This window comes from Coptis chinensis, chromosome 5, assembly GCF_015680905.1.
Source record: "Coptis chinensis isolate HL-2020 chromosome 5, ASM1568090v1, whole genome shotgun sequence".
Taxonomy (NCBI): domain Eukaryota; kingdom Viridiplantae; phylum Streptophyta; class Magnoliopsida; order Ranunculales; family Ranunculaceae; genus Coptis; species Coptis chinensis.
In genome coordinates, this window is record NC_141460.1 from 82,626,943 (window position 1) to 82,637,214 (window position 10,272).

General features: G+C 35.9%; 1 long non-coding RNA gene across 1 annotated transcript; it reads left to right on the forward strand.

Annotated features, from left to right (window-relative positions):
• Positions 1-7,884: 7,884 nt before the first annotated feature.
• On the forward strand, positions 7,885-9,778 carry LOC147499347 (uncharacterized). Its single transcript, XR_015194467.1, has 3 exons — positions 7,885-8,014; positions 8,840-9,026; positions 9,542-9,778. It is a non-coding gene; the product is annotated as an uncharacterized LOC147499347 (long non-coding RNA).
• Positions 9,779-10,272: the final 494 nt, after the last annotated feature.

Here is a 10,272-nt window from a genome sequence, read left to right on the forward strand (position 1 = left end):
CCCCAAGCGGCATGCCCCACCGTTGTCCTTAGTCCCCAAGCGGCATGGATTTTGGCCACCGTTTGGTACTAAGGCCAAGCGTAATGGCCATACCGTTGGACTTTGATCTTGCAAAAATGCGTGAATTAATGCCGCTGTTTGGACTTAGTCCCCAAGCGGCATGGCCACCGTTGGCCTTAGTACCAAGCGGTGGCGCCGCCATGCCGCTTGGTTGCGACAAGTCCAAAAAGACACGCCATTTTTGGTTCAAAGTCCAAACAAGACAAGGGCCAAAGTCCCGTTGGGCTTCAAGCAAGCTTTAGACCAAAGTGGCCATGCCGTTTGGGACTAAGGACAAACGGTGTGGGCATGCCGCTTGGGGACAAAGTCCAAACAGACAACGCATTTTTTTGCAAGTTCAAAGTCCAAACGGCATGGCCATTTATGTTGTCTTGATGTTATATTTTTCTGTTGTCTTGATGTTATATTATGAGAACTATAACGGCTTATGAGGTTGATGAAGAACTTGAGAGACACTACTATTGTATTGTTGAATTGCATCATTTGTCATCAATATGACGGGTTGATTGTTGATTTCATATGCATTGGCTAACTGTTACATCGGGATACTAACTTTTCTCGATAAGTAGCTCTCGACAAGTTTAAGGTCATTCCATTGATTCGATTGAACACACCCATCAAAGGGCATCGTAATATTAGTTTTCCATCGAAGTAATAAGTTTGACAACTCTAATGAATTATTGTTACTAAGTTTTGAAGTTTCAGGCATCCTCTTCCTTTATTTGTATCTGCAGACTCATAAAATCCCTACTAATTCCACAAAATCAAATCACTAGTGAATTGTCAATATTATAGACATTGTTTCGAAAGTAATCGGAAGTTATTGAGAAACTTATACCACCCAAATTCTTTACAAGTAAATTCTCAGACACAGATGTCCTTCTATCAATACTATTGCGGATTTCATTTACAATTGAAAAGGAATTCATTTCTCAAGGCCAAATGAGTTTTTGCAACTTGTACAAGGCCAGTTGCTACTAGCCAATCTCCAGAAGTGGTCCAAGCACGGTAACTCAAATCACAAGGCCTGCAGCAATTCAACAAGCCACACCGATTTCATCACGAAAGACACGTGTCAAATAAGGGCTGCGGAAGTTCACAAGGCCTGCGAAGCTCGATTGACTATTTGCATTGGAGACGCTTTGTTTGTCTTCATGGCTACTGAAGTCACTTTGCCCTGTTCCAATATAAGACCTAAAAAATCCCAACTACGAGTTGTATGCAATCGCAATGTTACGCTCCTAAACACCGATATCACACCCTCCATGCCTGCCAAATTTCAGTTTTAACTGTTAGACATTAGATATCAATTCGTATGCAATGTTTCGATTTGTATGGAATCCAAGCAATGGATGTGATTGGCTGCGAACCCACCTGCGTACTGAATCAGAAATTTGAGTAAAATGTCTTAGTGATGTCGACCCAAATGAAAACCTCATTTACACAAGTTCATCAAATTAGTGAAATTATTACTCATGTTAAATTGGATATGCTTTCACAACAGAGCAAGATGACAGTAAAATAAACTTTTTAACTAATGCAGTAATGCTTGCCAAAATTACCACAACATAAATGAGAAATATCCATAAGAAATTGCTATTTCAAAGTATAGTACGTGAGCCTTCTTATACATATAGTATTCCATTAAGAGAACTATACGAGATTAAGGACATAGCATTACTTGACGTCTTGACCAGTATATGGAGAGAGTGTGTTATTCACTTAGTCATTTCATATAATACATGATTAGCTGGGCAAAATAGAGATTCTGATATGGATGAAATTTGAAGTTTACAAGTTAAGTATTCTACAAGAAGGGTTCTAGATGCATTTTGACACAAATCATTTCATATATACCAAATAATTCAGCAGTAAAATAATTTTTAGTGATTCACATAAATGAATCCAAATCCTCCGCGTGGAGGGAAGGTTGGAAAGCCCTCATCCTTCAATGAAATACATGCGATAGTTGGTGTGAATGGGGAACTTGGTGTATTAACAGGTAACACGAAGTAACAATGGACAATTTCACTTGTCCAGAAGGATTTCTAAATTCAAGACCCAACCAAAAGTTGCACTTTAATCAAGTTTGAACAAATAATTTCAAGAGAGAACAAATAATTTCAAGAGAGAAGTGATGACACAAGATTTACCTCTTTTTTTCACCCCACCGACAATTCGTTCCTCTAAACAACCCGGATTTCTTAAGAAATCCATTTCCTCTTTAACAACCTGTATCAAGAAATTTTGGGTTTCCTCTTTTTAACCGATTTGTTTGAATAATTTATGAAATTTGTTTGAAGGGTTTTGGTTTTGGAGAAGAAGAAGACCGAGATGAAGAAGAAAACAAATTTCGCGTTTTTTCGTTTTTTTGTTTTTGAAATAGTTTGAAATTTTGAAATTTCGTGATTTTTGAGTGAATTAGATCTGATGATCTAGAGAAGAGATCCAAGGGACCAGAAGAAGTGTGAGATAAGGGTGTCACTATAAGAGTGGCACCCTAGACAAACCGATATATATATATATATATATATATATATATATATATATATATATATATATATATATATATCAAGTCCATGCCTGTTAATTCCGCTGCTTCGTTTCTTAAAATGAAATGATATGGAAGGATTATGCAATGGAATATGATGAGAGTTGTATTTGGTAATCACAGGTGAGTGCATTGCTCATGACTGTCTATCATTTGTAAGGACTCGGAATTTGCTTAAGTGCAATTTGGCAACTTATTTATACTTAGGTACAATATGTTTTGGCTTAATAAATTTGGGTTACATGGCTGGGCGCAAGCTAACTTTCTAAATTTGCTTGGAGCATTATAGTTTAGCTTAGATTAATAAGCTAGCAATCATGTTTGTTTAAATTGTTCCTTGTATCATAGTACTTGCATGTTTAGTGTATGGACATACTTGTTTTAGTACTTGCCACCTCCTAGTTGGAGCCAACTCAAAAGGAAGCATCTCCTACTTGGTGTAAGGAGGAGCTAATTCCTTAGTGGACAACAACATTGGGGGCAGAATTGAATTACATGTGGAACTACATAAAAATCTTTGGATAAATGATGGATGTCTAGGAACTTGAACTCAATTCAAGAACACAATGGTGGTAGTTTAATAACCTAATCTAATTCTTGACTGCTCAATATATTTAGAGGACTAGGAATGCTTCTTCAGATGATTATGTGCTGGAGTTTAAGATAGGCAAGTAAAACTATTTAATAATGTGATGAGAAATAATTAGCTAAAACTTTTAGAATGATTAGTCGTCTTCTTGTTGTGTAATACTCGATCAACGTATGATATGTTGCAATGTAGTTAGGAGCAGCAACTATGAGCTAACTTCGAACTCCATTTTGGACACAGTTAGAGTTGGATTTGCGGTGGAGTTAGGGTGGTGGTGTGCAGTTAGTTAGTATGTGGTGGTGGTTTGCAGGTGGCCAGTGTGTGTGTGTGGTAGGTAGTGTGGTGGTGTGTGCTGGTAGGTAGTGTGTGGTGGTGAACACACTACCTACCATACCAGCATGCCGACTTGTTAACCCAATTGACCTCGACACATTTAGAGTCCTGTGGAGATAGATACAGTATCGCAAAGTTTGGTTGGCAGAAAACAGTGTAACAGAAATCAGTTTCTGCGCACTGTGTTCAAGCCTAGTTTTAGCATATTTAGAATGAGATTGATTTTTTTTGTAAAACATAAGAAAGTAAGTTCCGTGTGTTATCTTTTCAATGCAAAAAGTCTCGTTGCTTTTGGATACCTGTGGAAAGAGTTATGTCATTCGGAAGATAGCCCGTCAGAAAATAAGTTTGCTAAAAATCAGGATTTTTACCATTTCCAGCCTAAGTTTTTCTTCTAGATGGATTGAGATTGGGATTTCGAGTTCTACATGAAAAAGTAATTCTATATAACCTAGTTTCTAAACAATCAAGATGCATGTCATTTGGATGAATGTAGGGAAAGTTATTGCTTTGACAAGTTGGCTAGAAAACCTACCATGTCCTCTTTCTAGGTGCATGGACCTATTTTGAGGAATATTTCTGGAAATGAACTAAGAGCTTCTTCAATCATTCCTGGACATTTTTTACGCTATTTGTAACCTACTTTTAGATAGTAGTTTTTATTTGGAACGACATGGTTCATAAGATAGTTTTTGGTGACCTGAAGATCGAGTAGAATTCGTTTTTGAGTAATTTGACTTATATGTTCATTGTGCATCATTAGTGCTGGAACTTCATTTATTTTATAGTGACAATAATTAGAACTTATTTTATTAGTTTGGAGATGATCTAAGTTGTTGGTTTCTTTAAGTGTAAATGTTGTGATATTAATATTTAAATTGTTTTATTTCACGTTAATACTTGGTGAGTTGTCTTGTTTGGATTTGGTACGTATATGTTATGGAGGTTGCCTTGTATCTAGGGTTCCGATAGGAACTCCAAAAAAAATTCTAGAATTGAAATAAGACAAATGATTGATAATGATTGTTCATTTAACTTGCTGGGAATGTTTACACTGTGCTAGTGGTGGATATGCCTAGGGAATATATGAGGTTCCGAATATGATATGGATATGTTATCTATATTAAATGGGAATGATGATTCTTTTGAGCATTGTTTTGCATGGAAATTATGTTTTTGGTTAAGAGCTACGTAAGGGCTTGCTTCTAATCTTGAAAGATTGGATCGTAGGCATCCTTATGTCAAGGTGCATCCGCTATAGTACATATTATATATTTAGTCTTTCGTAACCCGATATATGCGTTCAATGAATGCGGTATCCGTAAATGGATTTGTGTTTTACGTACGAGTCAAGAAACTATATGCCTCTACTTAAATGAGAAACTATCCTGTGAGTCTCGGAAAGTAAGAGGAACTACTTGTCTTGATGTACGTAGGGGTTAAAGAGTATTGTTGAATGCTTTTGAACTATTTAATCTAAACGATGGTCATGTGGGATTATAGTTATATGTGATGGCGATCACACTCGGATTTTGTGGAAATTTAATATTTATTAGTGGTGGTGTTACAACGGGAACTTAGGGTTCCAAGATACGAAAATTGAAATAGATAAAGTTTATATGGACATTGAACAATGGGCATTGAATGGTATACTATGATAAAGCTTGTATTATTCGATATTGATTATTGGGTATTAAACGGTATACCCCGTTGGGAGATTGTAGTGATATTGGAACTAGTTTCACTTCAGTTTTATTTTGATATGATTCATTGGTTCCTTGAAAATGATTGTATGCTTGTGTGTAAATCCCTAGTCCGCCACAACTCCTTTGATATGAAAGTCATGTAATGACTGATTTTATTGTATGAAAATTCCTTGGGTGAATCTTCTGGGGTGTAGTGAGTAGTAAAATTCCTTACTTGATCACCAAGGTGTGTAGGGCTAGGAAATTCCTTGGCTGTATTCCCCGAGGTGCGATTATGTATTTTTAGCCCAAGAGTGGTTGTTGTAATATTTAAGAGATGATATATAGTGCGCAAACATATAGGTCCTGTCTTCTCGGTGTTCTATGGTCCTAGTTGATATCCCGACAACGATGGATACCTGTCATCGAGAGTGGATTGGGTTATACGGGGAGACACATGGATATATGTGTCACTCACAGCAGTGTGTAGAAGTGACTATCGTGATTGTGGCTAGGGATATTTGTGTGTAATATTATAATGAATTCGGATATGTAGTTAAGTTTGAATTATTATAAATGTTAACTAGTTTCACTCGTTTAAAATATGCTTTCCAGGATGGTAGTATACTAACCTTCTTGTAGGGGTGGATTAACATATAAAGATTTTTGAACAAGGTAAATCTATTTTTATTTGTTGGTTAACTTTGATAAAAGGACGCCTCACACTGTATGGAGGAACTAATAGTCCCGATGTAAATTATACAATGTTTTTAGTAGATTTTAGGCAGCTTAGAGAAACTAATGCCTTCTTAGGGAAGAAACTAAATTGTCTCAAGGCGTAATGGTTACTTACGGCATTCCGCATTCGGTCGAGATGGTTAAGTAATTTGGGTTAAGCAATGAGATATATATATTGTTATGATTTCTAGGTTATGACCGAGATTTAAGTTTATGAAATATCGAAAATCTGAGAGGAGATCTTGCCAAAATTTTTGTAGGTTTTTTTAGGATTTTCTGTCTTTATACAGTTTGGGTTTTGCTTGGTTGGCCCATATCACGACTGAGTTTTAGAATGACCGTAGATGCCACGTGTCTTTGGTATTGAGTTATTCTGAAATTTAGGGCATGACACCTGAAAACAACATTGTGAGTTGTTCATTCCCAAATAAAGTTTTCTATTGATGTCACATTATGACTTGCTTGGGATAGTAGGAAGTTGAGTGCCTTTGTTGTATACATTAATGTTGTGATGGTTCCATCGACTAAGTTTAATTGTAGCTCGATTGCTTGGCAACAATAGTGATACTTTATTATCCTGTTGATGCAAAAATGGACTCAAGTTATCATGCACCGGTAATCCCATGAGTGTGAAATAAGAACTTGGGTTTTATGTGAGTTTAAGTACTTATAGTCTTTCATTATTTTGAGCGTCTTAATAGGGTGATTGTTTGGGCAATGTTGCAAAGGTCTAGAAAATGATGACTTTTGAATGATATGTGGAGTCTATGAGATTTTTATGGGCTTGTCATGTAGCTATTACTTTTTTCTTAGCAATTCTTTAATTTGTATGTTATTAACTTAGATTTTTATTGAAATTATCCTTCTTAAGCAAAGCTTGGAACTATCCTTACGCAAACAGGTATACCTAACAACACTCCTTTCTCATTTTTGTTGATTTGAAATTATTAGAACTATTTATATAGACACCATATAGGACTTGTACACTTGTATTGTTTTCTTAGTTAACATTTGATGGCAACAACATAAAAGAGAAATTTCAAATTTCTACTAAGTGGCATCATATGTTGTAATTGTATTACATGTGATGCCATTTGGTATAGTATGTTACTCTAAATAGTATGAGAAATTCACTTCATATTCTGAAAGTTAAAAAAGATTAGTTTGTATATGTAACTCAAAGTATCATAGTATTGAATATGTGACTTAGAATATCATATTATTGAAGTATTATGTGACAAATAGTATCATATTATTGAAGTATATGTAACTTGGAATATCATATTATTGAATATGTGATTTAGAGTATCATACTATTGAAGTATATGTAACTCAAAGTATCATATTATTGAATATGTAATTTAGAGTATTATACTATTGAAGTATATGTAACTCAAAGTATCATATTATTGAATATGTGACTAAGAATATCATATTACTGAAACACATAATCCTGGGTTGTATATGACATGATTTGAGTGCGACAAGTAAGTAGCAGGGTTTCTAGATGTTTTGCCGCGAAAGTTTTGCTTTTATAGAGGAAGGACAACGAGCATTGACTCTCTACAATAGTCAACACAGTGCTTCACCACACTCAAGATAAGGATTGTTTTTTTTATCTGACATAATAGGCATAATAGAGGAATATGACACTCCAAATAGCTTATGGCAGTGGAGTATGACAAATAAAGTCACACATGCAACCTCTCAATGGTACAAAACACTACACCATTTGGGTGGATTTCTAACGCTCACTATTTTTGCTTTGTCACAGTTCTTAACCGTTAGTAGCTTGCTAACACTAGATAAGCGTAAGGAATCATAGTTTTCCGTGAGTAAATATCGAATAATTTATTGAATTATTTGCTCGCGGTATTGTAACACTTTAGTTACTGTTGGAAACAATTAAACTGAAATAAAATAAAAAGGAAAAATCTACTGAAGCCCTTGCGTCATCTTCCTCTTATAAGTTTCAGAGAGGGCATCAACTTAGATATGTAGAGGATCGATCGGCGAATGAGGGGAGCTTAAATCATCATCCCCTTCTCTTCGATTAAGGTATTTTCTCCTTTCTGACCGTTTCTTTCTCTTTTTTCATTTGCTTAAGAGTTGGGAAAATCATGGGTTTTAGGGTTTAATGTTTACATCTTCATTTTCTTTTAATTCTCTCTTTTTAATTTCTTTCATACTTGGGGTTTTAGAGGATGCATTGGAGAATGAATTGGTGTTTATAATTAGATTTTCAATTTTGTCACTCCAATTTTCATTTTCCAATTTTTGCACTAGGGTTTTATGTAGTTGCTGATTTTTTTGGTTGTTCAACCCATCTTCCACAGCTTGTTTTGATCTCACGGTGGGACAAAATATGTATCAAATTTTGTTTTTCGTGACTTTCATTTTACTTTTGTTTAGGCCATGGCTGCTACCCACAATTTTATCACATTTGGATTCTCGTGTGGAAGCCTTTTCCACGGCTTAAAGTTATTTTTTAAGCCCCATGAAACTGTAGGCAAAGATCGATTGAAATATAGTTCCATGATAAAGTTGAGAACATAACAACACAAACACCACCAATGGCAGCCACCGTCGTCTCCCACCCTCACAGACCCACGATTATAAAGTTGAGAACATAAGCATTATCGTTGCTCTTCGTGGTACTTCACTACTACTTCTTCCTCCTCCTTTTCTTCTTCTTAGTTCTTCCTATAGTTTTGTTTGGGCTTGAAAACCTAGGGTTTCCTCTTTATGTTGTTTTCTTCTATTCTTCATTTAGATTTAAGAGGGTAATGTTTAATTACAATAATTTCTTTAATTTTTACTTTTTGGGTTCGATTTGTGCATTTTTCGGGTGCATAAAATATTGTTCGAGTTCCTTCATTTCAGATGTGGCTTTCTTAAATGAGGGAGACGAATCAGGTAACCCTAAGCTAGCTTCTTCTTTCTCTTCTATGTATATGGTTTCTATGTCTAGTTAAATTCTATGTAAACCTTAACAAATTGGTTGTCTTTTTCAAAGGGTTTGGTTAATTGAGTTTTTGGTTCGCATCGCAGCAACTAAACTGAATTAAAGGTTTGTTTGTTACTTTTCCTTTTAGTTGATGATTAATTGGCTTGTTTTGATTGGGTGTTGACTATTGGGTGATTCAATATGGTAGGGAATTTGTTTGTTGAAATTCTTCTGAGAACAAATTATTCTTGTTCTTCATTTCTTTGAGTTTGGTACAGTCTTTGCATTGGTTTATGTCCTGATTTTTGTTGGTGGTTGTATTTGTTCACTTCGCTTCCTTGGTTTTTCGACTCAGCGTTATGAAATTTTCAGTTGGATTTAGTGTGGTAATCTCGCAACTAATTTCTCTAGTATGGTGATTGTTCCTCTTCTTTTAGGAAGGGAAGAAAATGATTGGTTCCCGAATGGTATGCCAATTCGGTTGCAATATCCCCTGTTGATGGGTCTAGTTGTGTTTAGCTCTGCGGTAAGTCCGAAAAGGTTGTCTATACTCTTCACTATGTTAAACGATGCACATGACTCATTTAGTAGGTACCTGTGCTTTCCTCACAATCTAACTTCCATTCACAATTTTAAAGGTTTCCTGTGGTAATCGGAATGTAAAGTTAAAGGGAAGAACTAGTTCTAAGGTTAGAGATTGGGTCGCTGCAATTAATGATGCTGGATTAAGGTCACCTGAAGGATGGTGTCACCCCCATCGTTTTGGTTCTTTTGCTCCACCGAGGGGTTTGACTGAGGACGGTAGTGAGGCCCAATGGTTTGCGGATGGTCAAGCAGCATTTGGAGCAATTGCTTCAGCAATTGAGATAGCGAAGTCAGAGGTCTGTTTCCTTTAGCACTGAGTGTGTTTGAATTAAAAACCATTCCAATATTTATCTTTTTGTTTAATCAGAAAAGTTTCAAATGTTTGAACGTTCATTGCAGATATTCATTACTGATTGGTGGATGTGTCCTGAACTGTATCTACGACGTCCTTTTGATGCACATGGCATCTCGGCTCGATGCTTTAATGGAGGCAAAAGCTAAGCAAGGGTTCAGGTGCTTTTTTCTCCTTACATCTTTAGACCCATCCTTTTCTATATGCTTTGGATATTAAAATGTATTGAATTTTTTTGATAAAAACAATGGTCATATATGTATATATGAGCTGGAAAGTTGGCTACGTGGTATGTTCATTCAAGAGGATGCCAAATAGGAGAGTGGGGTCAACAGGGCTTCATGTTTTATATAGAATAGTGGATACTTAGATAGGTGTCACTCTGGTGTACACTAGTTTTTTGGTGAAGCCTTGAGAGTCTGGTCCTAAGGT